Source organism: Garra rufa, chromosome 11 (genome assembly GCF_049309525.1).
Source record: "Garra rufa chromosome 11, GarRuf1.0, whole genome shotgun sequence".
NCBI classification, from domain to species: Eukaryota; Metazoa; Chordata; class Actinopteri; order Cypriniformes; family Cyprinidae; genus Garra; species Garra rufa.
The window spans coordinates 3363322-3378828 of record NC_133371.1 but is presented as its reverse complement, the minus strand read 5'-3'; the positions used below and the strand labels follow the sequence as shown (position 1 = coordinate 3378828).

The window sequence follows — 15507 nt, the reverse complement described above, 5'->3', positions numbered from 1 at the left end:
TGGCTGTGTTTTTGGGCAAAATTGTGAGTGAGCCCACTCCCTTGGATGAGAAGCAACCCCACACATGAATGGTCTCAGGATGCTTTACTTACCTTTACCTTTTCTTCTCCGGACAAGCCTTTTTCCAGATGCCCCAAACAATCGGAAAGAGGCTTCATCGGAGAATATGACTTTGCCCCAGTCCTCAGCAGTCCATTCGCCATACTTTTTGCAGAAGATCAATCTGTCCCTCATGTTTTTTTTTGGAGAGAAGTGGCTTCTTTGCTGCCCTTCTTGACACCAGGCCATCTTTCAAAAGTCTTGGCCTCACTGTGCGTTCAGATGCGCTCACACCTGCCTGCTGCCATTCCTGAGCAAGCTCTGCACTGGTGGCACTCCGATCCTGCAGCTGAATCCTCTTTAGATGATGATCCTGGCGCTTGCTGGACTTTCTTGGATGCCCTGAAGCCTTCTTAACAAGAACTGAACCTCTTTCCTTGAAGTTCTTGATGATCCTATAAATTGTTGATTCATGTGCAATCTTAGTAGCCACAAAATCCTTGCCTGTGAAGCCATTTTTATGCAACGCAATGATGGCTGCACGCGTTTCTTTGCAGGTCACCGTGGTTAACAATGGAAGAACAATGATTTCAAGCATCACCCTCCTTTTAACATGTCAAGTCTGCCATTCTAACCCAATCAGCCTGACATAATGATCTCCAGCCTTGTGCTCGTCAACATTCTCACCTGAGTTAACGAGACGATTACTGAAATGATCTCAGCAGGTCCTTTAATGACAGCAATGAAATGCAGTGGAAAGTTTTTTTTCGGGATTAAGTTAATTTTCATGGCAAAGAAGGACTATGCAATTCATCTGATCACTCTTCATAACATTCTGGAGTATATGCAAATTGCTATTATAAAAACTTAAGCAGCAATTTCCAATATTTATGTAATTCTCAAAACTTATGGCCACGACTGTATGTAAACTTTTAAACGGGGTCATTTTTGTAAATTCAACTATTATTTTCTCTTGTGGACTATATGTAATATAGGTCTATATGTCTTTTATGTGAAATATCTTATTCAGGTCAGTACTAAATAAAAAATGCATTTTGTATTATCCATCTTATTTTGGTAAAATAATTAACATTTTGCAGATTCTGAAAGGGGATGTAAACTTTTGAACTCGACTGTATCATTACATTTTGGAGAGTCCCACTCAACATGATCACACAAAATAAAAGGACAAATTATCTCATATGTTGTTGTTCTGTTTATTTATTTATTTATTTTGGCGAAACAATTGATTTTCACATTTTTATAATATTTGTTTTTAATTCTAGGAAATGTATTAACTATGCATTTGTCTTTGCTGTTTTTGTAACTAATAAAAAAAGTGTTATTTTTTCAGTCATTACAATTGTTTATTATAAAAGAGGTGCATTCAAGTCACTGAAAGTTAATGCGGTTAACAGAGCATCTGACTGACACAATAGCAACAAATCTTTCCCATTTAACATCATCCATCTACTTCTTAATTTCTTTGTACAGCAAGATGTTTTCATATGATTCTAACAAATGTGATATTTGAAAGAGCTGACTGGGTCAATCGAAGATTAATGTTTTACTATATTTTTTTGTTATAGTACTACCTCATTTTTTCATTCATGGTCCACATTAAGACTTTTAACCATTGCACAATTCCGTGCTTTGTAAATCTAAATTAACTACATGAGTATCAACAATCATCATTACAGAGGAAAGAGTACAGTAAATTTTCTCTTAAGAGAGAAATCTTACTTTATCATTGGCGGGTAAGGCTAAATATTTAAGTTTTAAATTAAGCAAGTGTATACACACTCTGCCATCCAGCCAATTGCAGCGCTGGAGGAACAAACTCAACTGGAATCTTGTACACACACAGAATAATTTCCATTCCACCTTAAATGTAGGGCAAAGTTCTAGCTCGATTGAGCCAAAGAGTTTGTACTAAAGGAAAAAAAGGCTTGTTGTGTTGACTGTGGAGAGTTCTGAGTGTCACAGCTGGGTTCTGTTGTTTTCGGTGCACTGAAAGCTTCTCGATATCACATTATTCTTTCATAGCTCACCTTAGCACCGCGACTTGTAACTCATCTGGAAGCTCAGATCACCTGACCAGATAAGAAACACTTTGTTCCAAACGTTGGATCTCATTGTCCTTCCAGTGCACTACAAACAGACTTTAATAGACTCAAAACACAGATCTACAATTGATGAAACATTTCACCTTCCTCTTGCCTAACTATTGTTGTTTTTATGACGAGGTGATACTGTGGTGGTGCGTACAGGGTTATATAACACAGACCTGCGGTGGTTCTTGTTTTTAATATTCCCGACGTGAATATGCCTTCCCTGGATGCCTGTCTGTTTGCCTGAGAGGATGCACTACTCTTCAAACAACATGAAAGCAGATGGTAGCATAGGGACAAACGCTGTCCCTTAGCACAGGTGATCTGAAGTGTGGCATCACAGCGTCTCAGGTGAGAGGCCATATGTTGGGCTGTATAAAGCTTGCACAGGCCAGCATAAAAAGGTCCACTCTGGTTTTGCAGCGGAGGAAATTAAGTGGTATTAGAACAGGGCACAGGTCGGCAACCTTAGACAGCGCATAAACCGGATGCGTACAGACATGGCAACATGTCAAAACTTGATCGCCCCCATTTTAATCGATGGAGCTGGACTTTAGCCCATTCAAGGATTGACACCCTGTTCCTATTTTCAACATGCCCCAGAGCTATTCCAGATACTATGTTTTCTTCTTCATCTTTCTGGAATTATTTTCTGTTCTTCTTTTTTCTTTTTTAGTATGAAATTATGTTTTTTAATTGCTAAATGGATTGATTTGTTTTATGTATTTTTAAAGGGGCCATCGGATGCCCATTTTCCACAAGTTGATATGATTACTTAGGGCAGAGGTTCTCAACTCTGGCCCTCGAGGTCCACTTTCCTGCAGAGTTTACCCCCAAACCTTGATCAAACTCACCTGCCTGTAACTTTCTAGTAATGATGAAGAGCTTGATTAGCTTGTTCAGGTGTGTTTGATTAGGGTTGGAGCTAAACTCACACGTTGGTTAAAATTTCTCAATGGCAGTGTAAAAAACACTCTTTTTACCTTGTCAAAATCAGCCCTTTTTACAGCGAGCTATTCTGTTGCATGTTCCTTTAAATGCTAATGAGCTCTGCTCGCCCCGCCCCTCTCTGCAGTGGGATGACGAGCCGTAAAGTTTACTTTAACCGCGTTTAGCTGCAAAACTTTCTAACTAGCACATTAATAAGAAAGGCCATTTGCAAAGATGCATAAAAAACCCTTATACTCACTTCTGCTGTGGGTGAAGCTGCATCAGGAATGATTCACACGAACACAGACGCATATGTAGATCGGGATCGGCTTAATCCTCTGCGTCTTCAGCGGCTCAGGTGTCGGGAGTAAATGACAACTGCTATATTTATTATTACATCCAACAACAAAACACCTCAATCGCTCAATCGGAGACATTCTTGTCTTTCCCTGCACCTGAGTCACACAATGGCGATCGGAGTCGGACTGTTTTAGCTCGGTGAGGGCGGGTCTAAGGGTGTACTCACACTAGGCACGGTTTCCATGAACCGAGCCAGAGTACGATTCCCCCCCCCCTCCCCACTCCCCCTCTGGCCTGCACTCACATAGGGTTTCAGCATTCGTGTCGGAGCATGCTTACGTCATTATGGTGTTACGGTTTCAGGATAAACAGGAATAGCGGTGTCTCGCTGAACGCAATTTAGTCTATCGCTCTTTTTACTTTGTGGATAGTAATTTTGAGTCGTTTGTTCTGCGGTGGTCCACAGCCTATTGTTAAACAGGTCTATCGCCTTTGTGGCACGAATATTTTCGCGCAATCGTGTTGCTCGTATGAGGAGGTTTGCAAGGTACCAGCTGAAGTGCAGCAAGGACTTTGCAGCTTTGATTACGGACTATAAAAACGTTGATTACCTCGCAAAAAGTGCTCACACTGCATGCGAACCACGCCCTAGTCCAACTGAACCGTGCTCTGGCCCACCTCTTCCAAGCGGGCCAGGGACGGCTAAATGAGCCGCGCCTGGGCACGGTTCGGAGCACTCACACTAGCCAAACGAACCGCGCTTTGGTGGTCAAACGCACTCGGGCACGGTTCAAACCCTAAGGTAAGGCGCTCATGTCAATCAGCTATTGTGGGAGCTTCCTCTGTCTGTGTGTCGTCACACTGACAACAAGCTGAAAATTACCTGATTTTAAAAAGGGGGTATTACTTTTAAAGATAAAAAAAAAATACAACTGGGTGGATTTTTAACATTGTAGGGTGGTTGTGTACGCAAACTGCCAACACACATTGATTTAAAAAAAAAAACATGTAAAAGTGAGTTTTGCATCTGATGCTTACACCAGAGTCAGATCATGTTTTTAGCCTTCTAATGTAATTTGATTATTATGTTACTAAAAAAAATTATAAAATCTTCAGAAGAGATTTGGAGGAATTAAGCATTACATGCTCACCAGCAGACCCTCTGCAGTGAATGGGTGCCGTCCAAATGTCCAAACAGCTGATAAAAACATCAAAACAATCCACAAGTAATCCAGTCCCTCTATTAACCTCTTGTGAAGCGAAAAGTTGTTTTAAACTGTTACTTTCAACTCTATCCATAATTTTTATTTCTCCACTGAAAAAGTCACCTTGTCTGAATTAAGAGAGAAATATGCACAGATTCCAAAACTATGTTGTTTTTGCTTTAATGCAGAGTATAACAAAGTGAATGAAACATCCTGCCAATTTATCAATCTGAAAATGCACCATGTATGAAGTTCTTGTCTCTTAAAAGAAAGAGTCGACTCTGAATCATTTAAACAGATCGTTTTTAAGCCACATTTTGCACGTGCAGATCCGGGAAAACCCCCCTTCCTCAAACATTATAGCGGATTCCTGTGGATAGCATCATGTCAAAAAGATGCTGTGCTCTGTACTGTGAAGGTAAATCAGTTAGGGTATAGTTAGGGTATGTGGAAAAACTCCTCCAACTTCAAAATTGTCCTACATCACTGCAGAAAAACCAACCCAGTGTTTGCAAAGTGAACATGCAAAGAGGGTCAAACACCCTTAACAAAAAAAGGTAAAACAGCAATGTAGGACAATTTTGAAGTTGGACGAGAAAATGAGAAGTTTTTTGACATACCCTAACTGTCTTGAACCGGAGTGCACAGAGTATGCATGCGCATCACAGAGCTAGACAAGACGAGCATTTGTGGTAAAAGGGTCCTATAACGTTGCTAAAAAGAAGATTATTTTGTGTATTTGGTGTAATGCAATGTATTTATGCAGTTTGAGGTACCACATACTGTACATGACGGTTGCTCCTCTCTGCCCCACCTTTCTGAAACGCTTCAATTTTCACAAAGCTCATCGAGGTGTTCTCTGATTGGCCAGCTATCTGGTGCGTTGTGATTGGCTGAATACCTCAAGTGCGTGATGGAAATGTTAAGGCTGGAATACACTACAAGGCTTTTAAAATCTGAACAGACTTTTTAAACAATAGGCATCATACACTTACCGACTTTGTAAACAGTGACAGAGGAAAACTGGCCATCAAACACTACATGACTGAGGATAATACACTAGCAGACTTTGCAGTCGTGCAGAAACATGTGCCTTGCTGCTAACAACATGAAACAAATGAAAACAATATGTTTTATAAAAAATTGGCTGAAAATATCAAACATGTTTGATATCCTCCAACTAGATGGAAGAGTCTGTGACTATCATACACTACTCGCTCTGACTTTCAGCAACTAGCCTCAACTTCTCCAGACTGTAAATCGGTGGAAAATCAGGACAAAAATCGCGCAGTTTATTCCAGGATTTACACCCATTAAAATGTTGTGATGCCATTTCCCGGCGCAATGAGACAAAAACAGTAAAACCCATTATAACAAGGCATTTGTTGCATCCAGTGAGAACATAACTACTGATTATAATAATTCGTATCTCACCATCTCACAAATGTAGAATCCATCTCTGCAGCAGTGTTGGGAGTAACACATTATAATAATATGACAGTAGTACATTACTTTTACATGGTAATATAACGCATTACTAATACAATATGGGTAATAACATTACTCGTTACAATCTCAGTAACGCAAGTTACAACAACATATTTTAACTCAAAATTTTTGTCAAATTCCACGGGTAAAATAGTTTGTCTTCCTGTTGCTGGAATCCGATGGTTGAGATGACTGCAGAGACGGATTCTACATTTGTGAGATGGACACACTCCCGTTATTTTCAGTCATTCAGAGAAAAGGATAAAAATGCAGGTGCACTGGTAAATTTAAATAGTGCGTACTGCATTGAAAAATTCGCACCATTCAGCCTGAGCTTGGGCCAAAAACATATTTTCTCATGTGAGGAGGATGTTTTTTAAGCACCTTAAGTACAAAACAAGGTTTACATAATGCAATAAATACATTGCGAATATGGACACATTTAATTGGATTCATGCCGAATGAAAGAGGTAGGCTGCGTAAGAACAACACCGTTTGCTTTCAGTTTTGCTTTACCAAATTCGTTTTGGCTTGTTTAGCAACTTATATTCTTCAATCTTGTTTTGTTCTGAAAACTGTTTAAAGGAGCCTATACGCTAGTTATTGTGTTTAATGTTTGTACATTTGACACTTTGCTTTACCTACGTATCGGTAGGCCTACCTAAATATGTTTTTATAAATTTATGCTATATATACACCTACCAAATTATCCTACAATGAATGTTTAATGAGCAGCAATAAAACTTACATTTTGGCATTTTATAATGCCTAGTCAGACTTCTGTGGATATTTTTATGAAAGTAACTCAAAAGTAGTGTAACGCATTACAATTTAGAGACAGTAATATTATAATGTAACTAATTACTTTTAAAAGACAGCAACTAGTAATATATAATGTATTACATTTTTGGAAGTAACTTGCCCAACACTGTGTTTATGTATACACACACACACACACACACACACACACACACACACACACACACACACACACACACACACGTTGGGTTTACATGTTTTATGGGGACATTCCATAGGCGTAATGGTTTTTATACTGTACAAACCGTATTTTCTATGGCCCTACACCTACCCTACACCTAAACCTAGCCCTCACAGGAGATTGTGCACACTTTTACCTTTTCAAAAAAACTCATTGTGCATGATTTATAAGCCTGTTTCCTCATGGGGACCTGAGAAATGTCCCCACAAGGTCAAAATCTACTGGTATTACTATCCTTGTGGGGACATTTGGTCCCCATAATGTGATAAATACCAGGTACACACACACACACACACACACACACACACACACATATACATATATATATATATATATATATATATATATATATATATATGTAAATATATATGTACATACACAGTTAGAAAATGTTGAGTGACTGACCTTTCATAAAAAGTATCTCATATCAGTTTCCAAGGCAACCAGACATTAACATGTGTGTCATACTAGTGAAGATAAGCTTGTCAGATTTATAATATCTTTCCCCACCTACTTTCCGGGTTGTTCCTATGCCCCTGTCGAGCACTTGTGGTGCTCAGTTCATATCCAACTTGTGTCATTCACTGATCTGACTTCCTGCTTTTCTCCCACCATTTCCCCATTCATCTCTCCCTGTCTCTATAAAAAAAAAGTCAGAAAGAATCTCAAGAATTCAATCCCTTTATCAGATAAATGTTCCCATTGGCTAAAATGTGACATCACAAATGTAGTCTAGTCTAGTTCCTTAAAGCAGTTGTTTCTCTTCTACTGTTTCCACAGAAGCAGAAGTGAATTGTAGGTTTGAACTTGAGGTCAAGTCAGGTCACTCTAACCACAGTCAGTTCCTAAGCAAACTAAACAGTGTCCTGGAACAAAGCAGCTCTGTAAGATACAAATCAGTGCATGAAGGCTTTTAAATTCACACACAGGAGTAATGTGCATTTGTAGGGAACTTATTTTTTAAATATTAAAATAATTGATCTTATCCAGTTAAATATGCAGAGACATTTATAAATATGGAATTTCTAGGTCAAATCCTCTGAACAAGTGTAAACAGTGTGACTCTGTGGTGCTATCAAAACATTGCTCTGTTTATTTTAGAATGCCAACTAGCCCGACACAGCAACACTGACTGCATCAACGGTGTGGGTTTGAGTGGACTATCTGCTTGTTTAACCAAAATGAAGGGAGTGTTCAGAAACCTGTTTGCAGAGAGTTTTAAATGGCTGTACAGGAGAGGTCATGTGGAAAGCCCTTATATGGAAATGGTTTGGCCATGTGTTATGCTAATTTAGTAACTGTGGACACACACTCCTTCATTAAGCCCAAAGTATACTTCAGTTTTGTACTCATATGATAGCATCTGCATAGTTGAATGCACAGCCTTTCAAAGTGATAGCGTGCGCAGATCCAGGTGCTCGACACATGCGCTCTAGAAAGCTTCATCTTTGTCCAGGGTCTGCTCTGTTTGTCTTCAGAAGTTATGATTGTCAAAAAAATGTCTTTGTGCTCTTTTAAACTAAAGTTGCTGCTATCTCATAACTAGGAATGCACCAAAATTAATAAGCGAAAAGTCTGAATAAATTATATCGAACAATGACGTGACGCAATCAAATAGAGGCGTGCACTAATGCAGCAAACATGTCGGCAGTGTGGAAGCCTTTAAAACTGTCCGAGAAAGATGCAAAGAGACTGTTTAGTATCTTTGATGAGAAGAGAAAGAGGTGGTTGTTGCTGGTTACTGTATGATGACTAAAATTGTGAAATGGCCTTAAACCATTAGTAAATAAACTACAGAAAGTTCTGTCGTCTAATACACACACAAATTGTGTGTATTCTGACAGCGCTGCATGAGCTCCTTAGCCAGGGTTCAAAGTCCAAATCGCAAGAAAAATCTGCGCTGAAACGGAGTAATGAGAATCATTCATAAATCTGCTGCTGTCAGCAAAAAGTAGTACTGAGGTCTTCTTGCGGGTTTCCGCCAAAATAAGTCAACATTCATAAATGTTAGTATTGTAATTTTACTGTTGTTCTGTAAAATAAATAAAAAAGTAAGACAAAAATAATGATAATCATTACAACAGCTCTATTAATACATTTATTATAACATTCTCCTTTGCTCAGCAAAGCTGCATTTACTTGTACATTAAAAAAAACACATGCCTGATTCAAGAAGGGGGACTTAAAAATGAGCAAAGAATATTATTTCACTAACTTATTAATTTTAAGTTAAAGGATAACTGTTGCCAAAATGCAACCTGGGCTGTTTTTTTTTACTGTAAACGAGACAAACTTATATCTAAAAGCATAATTACGACAAACGAGCCGTTTTTGAGATTGACCGTGATTTCGTTTTGTGGTCAATGGCCGGTGAACTGGAGTACTAGGGGCATACATTTGAGCGCATCAAAATCGATATTTTTCCAACACTAAGAAGGCTCGACACACCATGAAACTTTGCTCGAAGTATCGCCTGGGTCTCTACACGTGAACTCCAGCATTAAGAACATTGTGTACACAGAGTTTACTAAAAAGAAAGTTTTTGAACAACTCACTTACACTGTTTGAGTTTCCGCTCGCGGCCGTCTTGCCAGTCGAGAAGTGTCGATCTCCGAATGCGAATGAATGGACTCCATAGGACGAAATATTAGGCTTATATGAGGCTCTTTTTACAACTAGAAGTTTAATATTGTTTTTCACTTGCGACAAAACAACGAATTAGCCGTGCATTTATATGGAAATATGCTTTAGGAGCTATCCATCCTCGCATTCGGAGATCGACACCTCTTGACTGGCAAGACGGCCGCGAGCGGAAACTCAAACAGTGAAAGTGAGTTGTTCAAAAACTTTCTTTTTAGTAAACTCTGTGTACACAAACAATGTTCTCAATGCTGGAGTTCACGTGTAGAGACCCAGGCGATACTTCGAGCAAAGTTTCATGGTGTGTCGAGCCTTCTTAGTGTTGGAAAAATATCGATTTTGATGCGCTCAAATGTATGCCCCTAGTATTCCCATTCACCGGCCATTGACCACAAAACGAAATCACAGTCAATCTCAAAAACGGCTCGTTTGTCGTAATTATGCTTTTAGATATAAGTTTGTCTCGTTTACAGTAAAAAAAAAAACAGCCCAGGTTGCATTTTGGCAACAGTTATCCTTTAAATTGTGCTTTGTTGGTAGGCTATAATGTCTACTAGAATGTTAAAAATGTTCAGTGTTAAGTAAATAATTTTAAAGTGTTGTTTTGTAATTGATTTTTTTTTATTTGAAAAGCAAGACAAAACTGTAAAAAAGCAAATATTGGCTATTTTAATTATGCAATGGTCAAAAAAAATTGGGAAAACACAAAAAAATGTGTTCGGTAATCGGCCTTCGGCCCAGCGTGTAATTTTGTTCGGCTTCGGCCAAGAATTTTCATTTTGGTGCATCCCTAATTTCTTATCATTCAAATTGGCTTTCATAGTAACAACACTAATTTTTGGAGAGTCAGTGCATTGTGAGTTCCACAAATCTGAACGCAAATACATTTGATTACATTTGAATTTGGATGCATGTTTAGATATTATCAATTTCTACTTTTTGTATTTATCTGTTTTTTAGTTGTTTTGTTGTGGTTGTTGTTTGAAACTTTGATTTAAAGTGCCAGGTAAGTCAAACCTATAAAACCCTTTGTTACCCCAAACTATATCTAAAAGCCTGATAAATGGCAAAAAAGTAATCAAAATGCAGCTACCTTTGTTACTCATGGATGCGTGAACTTCCCCTTTAAATAACATGACACTCTGCCCTATATGTGTATGACGCTGCTCCCTTTAGCGCTGAATGAATTGACTCAGCATTTCGACCCTTGCTGTCTACGGAGGGTCCAAGAGCTCTCGGTTTTCTTGAAAAGTATCTTAATTTTTGTTATGAAGTAAAACAAAGGTCTTATAGGTTTGGAACAACATGAGGATGAGCTATAATAACAGAATTTTCATTTTTGGGTGAACTAACCCTTTAAAACATGATTTTCAGCAGTGGTAAAGTCTGTAAATATAATTTAAGTATATTTTGCAGGCAAATTTGTTTAACAAATAATATCATAGATATATTATTGTGCTTTTAGCAAGTCGCACCACACACTGCAATAAATGCTTTTCTTACTTAGATTTTTTGCCTTGTTTCCAGCCAAAATATCCATAAATTCTTAAATCAAGAAGGATTTTCTAGACGTTACAAAGTAAAAATTTTTTTTTTTTTTTCAGAAAAAAAAAAACAAGTCAAAATTAAGCGAGTTTTTGCTTAGAACAAGCAAAATAATCTGCCAATGGGGTAAGCAAAAAAAAAATATTTCAAACAGAAAACAAGATTATTTTTCTTACCCCATTGGCAGATTATTTTGTATGTTTCAAGCAGAAATGCACTTTATTTTGAAATGTTTTTTCTGAGAACAAGACAATCATTTTTACTCATCTAGAAAATCCGTGATTTAAGAATTTTTATACATTTCAACAACAGAGATTCAACAACAGAGGTCCTCTCTATATATTTTCCTAATTTATATATCATTAAATCTAACTACAAGCAACAACACAAATAAATACAACAAAGCAACGATGCAAATTAAATAAACAGTGCTTTTCAGGTTTCGTAGTTTTGTAGGCGTCCAATATGGCGCTAGGGTAACGCAGAGGAGAAGAACTGATGAATAAAGTCATTATTATTATTATTTTTTTTTTTTGTGCAAGTATTTAAGTATATTTTGTAGGCGCACCACATGATATTATACATTTAAATGACAGACACCATCTGAAATGTCCTCTCTGTATATTTTCCCGATTTATATATCATTAAATATATCTAATAAAATAATAAATATATCTGTGACAGTACTAATAAGTAGCACCCTGGTATTTCTGACTTAAAAAGAATTTCAATTCAGAAATTATAGAAGAAGTGTATTCAAGTCTGTATATAGGTTAGGTATAAATTAGATGAAATTGGTGTTTTTTGTTGGGTAAACACCTAATGCATTATAATGTCTGTACGGTACTGTCCCTTCAGTGAGACTACGCAAAGGCTAGAGGGTAAAGTGTCAGACAGGGGTAGGTGGCTTTTTTCAACAAACCAGCACAATCACCATTCACTGGTAAAACACTGCCGTCACATTTCCCTCATTTCTGTGACGTCACAACTGGAGCTCTAACACTGTAGATTATCTAGATCACTTTAAAGCCAGATCCCTAGAGCGGTTCGCTCTAAAACACTCGCTGAAGTCTACGAGGTGTTGAGCCAATGTGGGGCAGAGCACGCCGTGAGCCTTGAGCCTCAAAGACAATTCAGATCAAGTTGCAAACTCTGTGAGCTTCTAAAAATAGCGTGGTAGGATATCACGCTCACAGCACTAGCTAATGGCCTGTGTGGCCAGTGGGCTAAAGAGCAGCCAAACACTGCCAGAATACACTTCACACATTCTCTCTCTCCGCTCACACTGCTGACTACTACTGACGGTCTGTCGGGTTCTTGTGATGGGGGGAAATTTGGAAAAAGACGCGTTTAATTCAAACAGACCTCTGTGCCAAAACTATCAGGAGAAACCGCAAGATTATCAGCTCTGTCTGATCTGGGGTCAGCTCATAGTATCACTATCTCTCCTTCTATCACACACACCGCTAACTTAATCAGCTTGCGTCACCGAGGCCCTGGAGATCTGACAGGAAAAAGAGAATTAGGGGAACTTGGGTAGCACCCTTCAGTGAGAGGTTTGAATGCGATGCAAATGTTCATTCAAATATAAAGAATGGCACACGTTATTTCAAATAAACAATAAAACTACAAAAATGTGTTTGCCCTGCCTCTGAAACAACTAACCTTTACGTGGGACGTCATCAAGCCAGCCCAACTCTCCCAATCCAATCAATTCACAAAAGATTGAATCAAGACCCACAGTGCACTTTTCTCATTAAGTAATATTTCACTTGCAGTTTAAAGGACTATTTCAACCCAAAAATGAATATGCTGTTCCAGTCCTCCCTGAGGTTCCTTAAAGGAGTAGTTCACTTTCAGAACAAAAAAAATTACAGATATTGTGCTCACCCCTTTGTCATCCAAGATGTTCATGTCTTTCCTTCTTCAGTCGCAAAGAAATGGTGTTTTTTTATTTAAAAAATTCAGGATTTCTATCCATTTAACGGACTTCTATGGTGCCCCCGAGTTTGAACTTCCAAAAATGCTGTTTAAATGTGGATTCAAAGGGCTCTAAATGATCCCAGCTTATCTAGCAAAACGATCAGTTATTTTCTAAAAACATTTACAATTTATATACTTTTTGATCTCTTGTCTTGCCGAGCTAGACGAGACGAGCATTTGAGGTTAAAAAGTATACAAATCGTAAATGTTTTTAGAAAATAATCGATTGCTTTGCTAGATAAGACCCTTCTTCCTCATCTGGGATCATTTAGAGACATTTAAAGCTGCATTTTGGAAGTTCAAACTCGGGGGCACCATAGAAGTCCATTATATGGAGAGAAATCCTGAAATGTTTTACTCAAAAACATAATTTCTTTACGACTGAAGAAAGAAAGACAAGAACATCTTGGATGACAAGTGAATAAATGATCTGTAAATTTTTGTTCTGAAAGTGAACAACTCCTTTAATAAAGAAACTTTAACATCCATGGAACCTTTCTATCGGACAAAAGCTTCTTTAAAGTGGAAAAAGATGATTAAAATGTTCTTCACAGAAAAACAAACGGTCTTTTATTTTTAGTTGTGTTCATGCTATATAGAACAGAAGGTATTTTACAGAAGGTCCCAGGCACTCATTTCCAAAGTAAAGTATATAAGGGTCTTAATATGCCTCATTTTGAGGTAAACAAAAACCATCATACATAGTTTATGCCAAGTTCAAGTGTAGTGCACAAGTCTTTTATAGCGTTCAGAGCTCAACAGGCCCAGTCCAATTCTGCTCAATAGCTGTGATCCAAAATTGACTATGACTGAATTATTCCTTTGAAACCATTAGTTGTCATGCCACATCACGCCAACATCAAGAAAGCATGTGGCCGGAATTAATGACTAGATCATCTTTACACACATTGTTTCAAATAACCAATACAAATAAAAAATGTATTTGCTCTGCCTCTGAAACAACTAACCTTTTTGTGGGACGTCATCAAGCCAGCCCAACTTTCCCAATCCAATCAACTCACAAAAGATTAAATCAAGACCCACAGTGCACTTTTCTCATTAAGTAATATTTCACTTACAATTTAAAGGACTATTTCAACCCAAAAATGAATATGCTGTTCCAATCCTCTCTGAGGTTCCTTAATAAAGAACCTTTAACATCCATGGAAACTTTCCACTGGACAAAATCTTCTTTATAGTGGGAAAAGATTCTTTAGATAATTAAAATGTTCTTCTATGATCTTTTATTTCTAGCAGTTTTCATTCCATAGCACAGAAGATATTTTACAGAAGGTCCCAGGCACTCATTTCCACAAAATAAAAGTATATAAGGGTCTTAATATGCCTTATTTTGAGGTAAACAAAAACCATCATACATAGTTTATGCCAAGTTCAAGTGTAGTGCACAAGTCTTTTATAACGTTCAGAGCCCAGGCACAGTCCAATTCTGCTCAATAGCTGTGATCCAAAATTGACTATATGGTTGAATTATTCCACATCACGCCAACATCAAAAAAAAGCATGCGGTCGGAATTGATGACTAGACCGTCTCTGAATGTTTATCGGACTGTTGTAGGTTCACCAATATATCAATCACATGATCTTCCGCAAAAATGTCTGATAATACACTAAGGTGAACTACAGCGACGCCAAAAGGCATAAAAACATTTTAATGTCACCCTATTAGTCACAAAACATACAATTAGGTATACAAATAGTTTTCTCTAAAACTAGAACTACACTTTATTGAAAAAGTCAAATCAGTTCCCCTCAAGTTTATACTTGAAGTGCGCCAGCAGAGTAACCACAAGTGTGGTTTGTCACAAAAGAATAGTCTGTTTAGAAACCTGCATGACTGACTTTCGTTCCATGAAACATATACTGGTCGCTCGTTTTAATATAATGAATGTAAATTGACAAAAAAAGCTGTGTAAAAGTCGCATAAAAGTGGCTTAGACAACTTGTGTGATATAGTTTAAGTCTCCTGAAACCATACAACAGGTTTGTGTAGCCAGCAGAACTAAATTCAACTCAACGACTCTCAGTGGTTAACAGATTGTTCGAGTTCAATTTCAGTCTGTTCCTCACACAAAGCTGTTATATGGCTTGTTTTCGTAATTGAATGGAAAGGTGAAACCAATACATTCCTCACAAATTCTCATTTCGTGCTCCACGGAAGAAACCAAGTTTCTAATGACACGAGGTTAAATAAATGCAAGAAACAACTTTCCTTCTGACTACAAACATGCTCCACTCTTCATTCGGA

At 37.8% G+C, this 15507-nt stretch overlaps 1 protein-coding gene across 3 annotated transcripts in view; it reads right to left on the bottom strand.

Moving 5' to 3' along the window:
• The window catches only part of bcl9l (bcl9 like), a 69043-nt gene that overhangs the window by 52225 nt on the left and 1311 nt on the right, over window positions 1-15507 (bottom strand). The gene's annotated exons all lie outside the window — the stretch shown is intronic.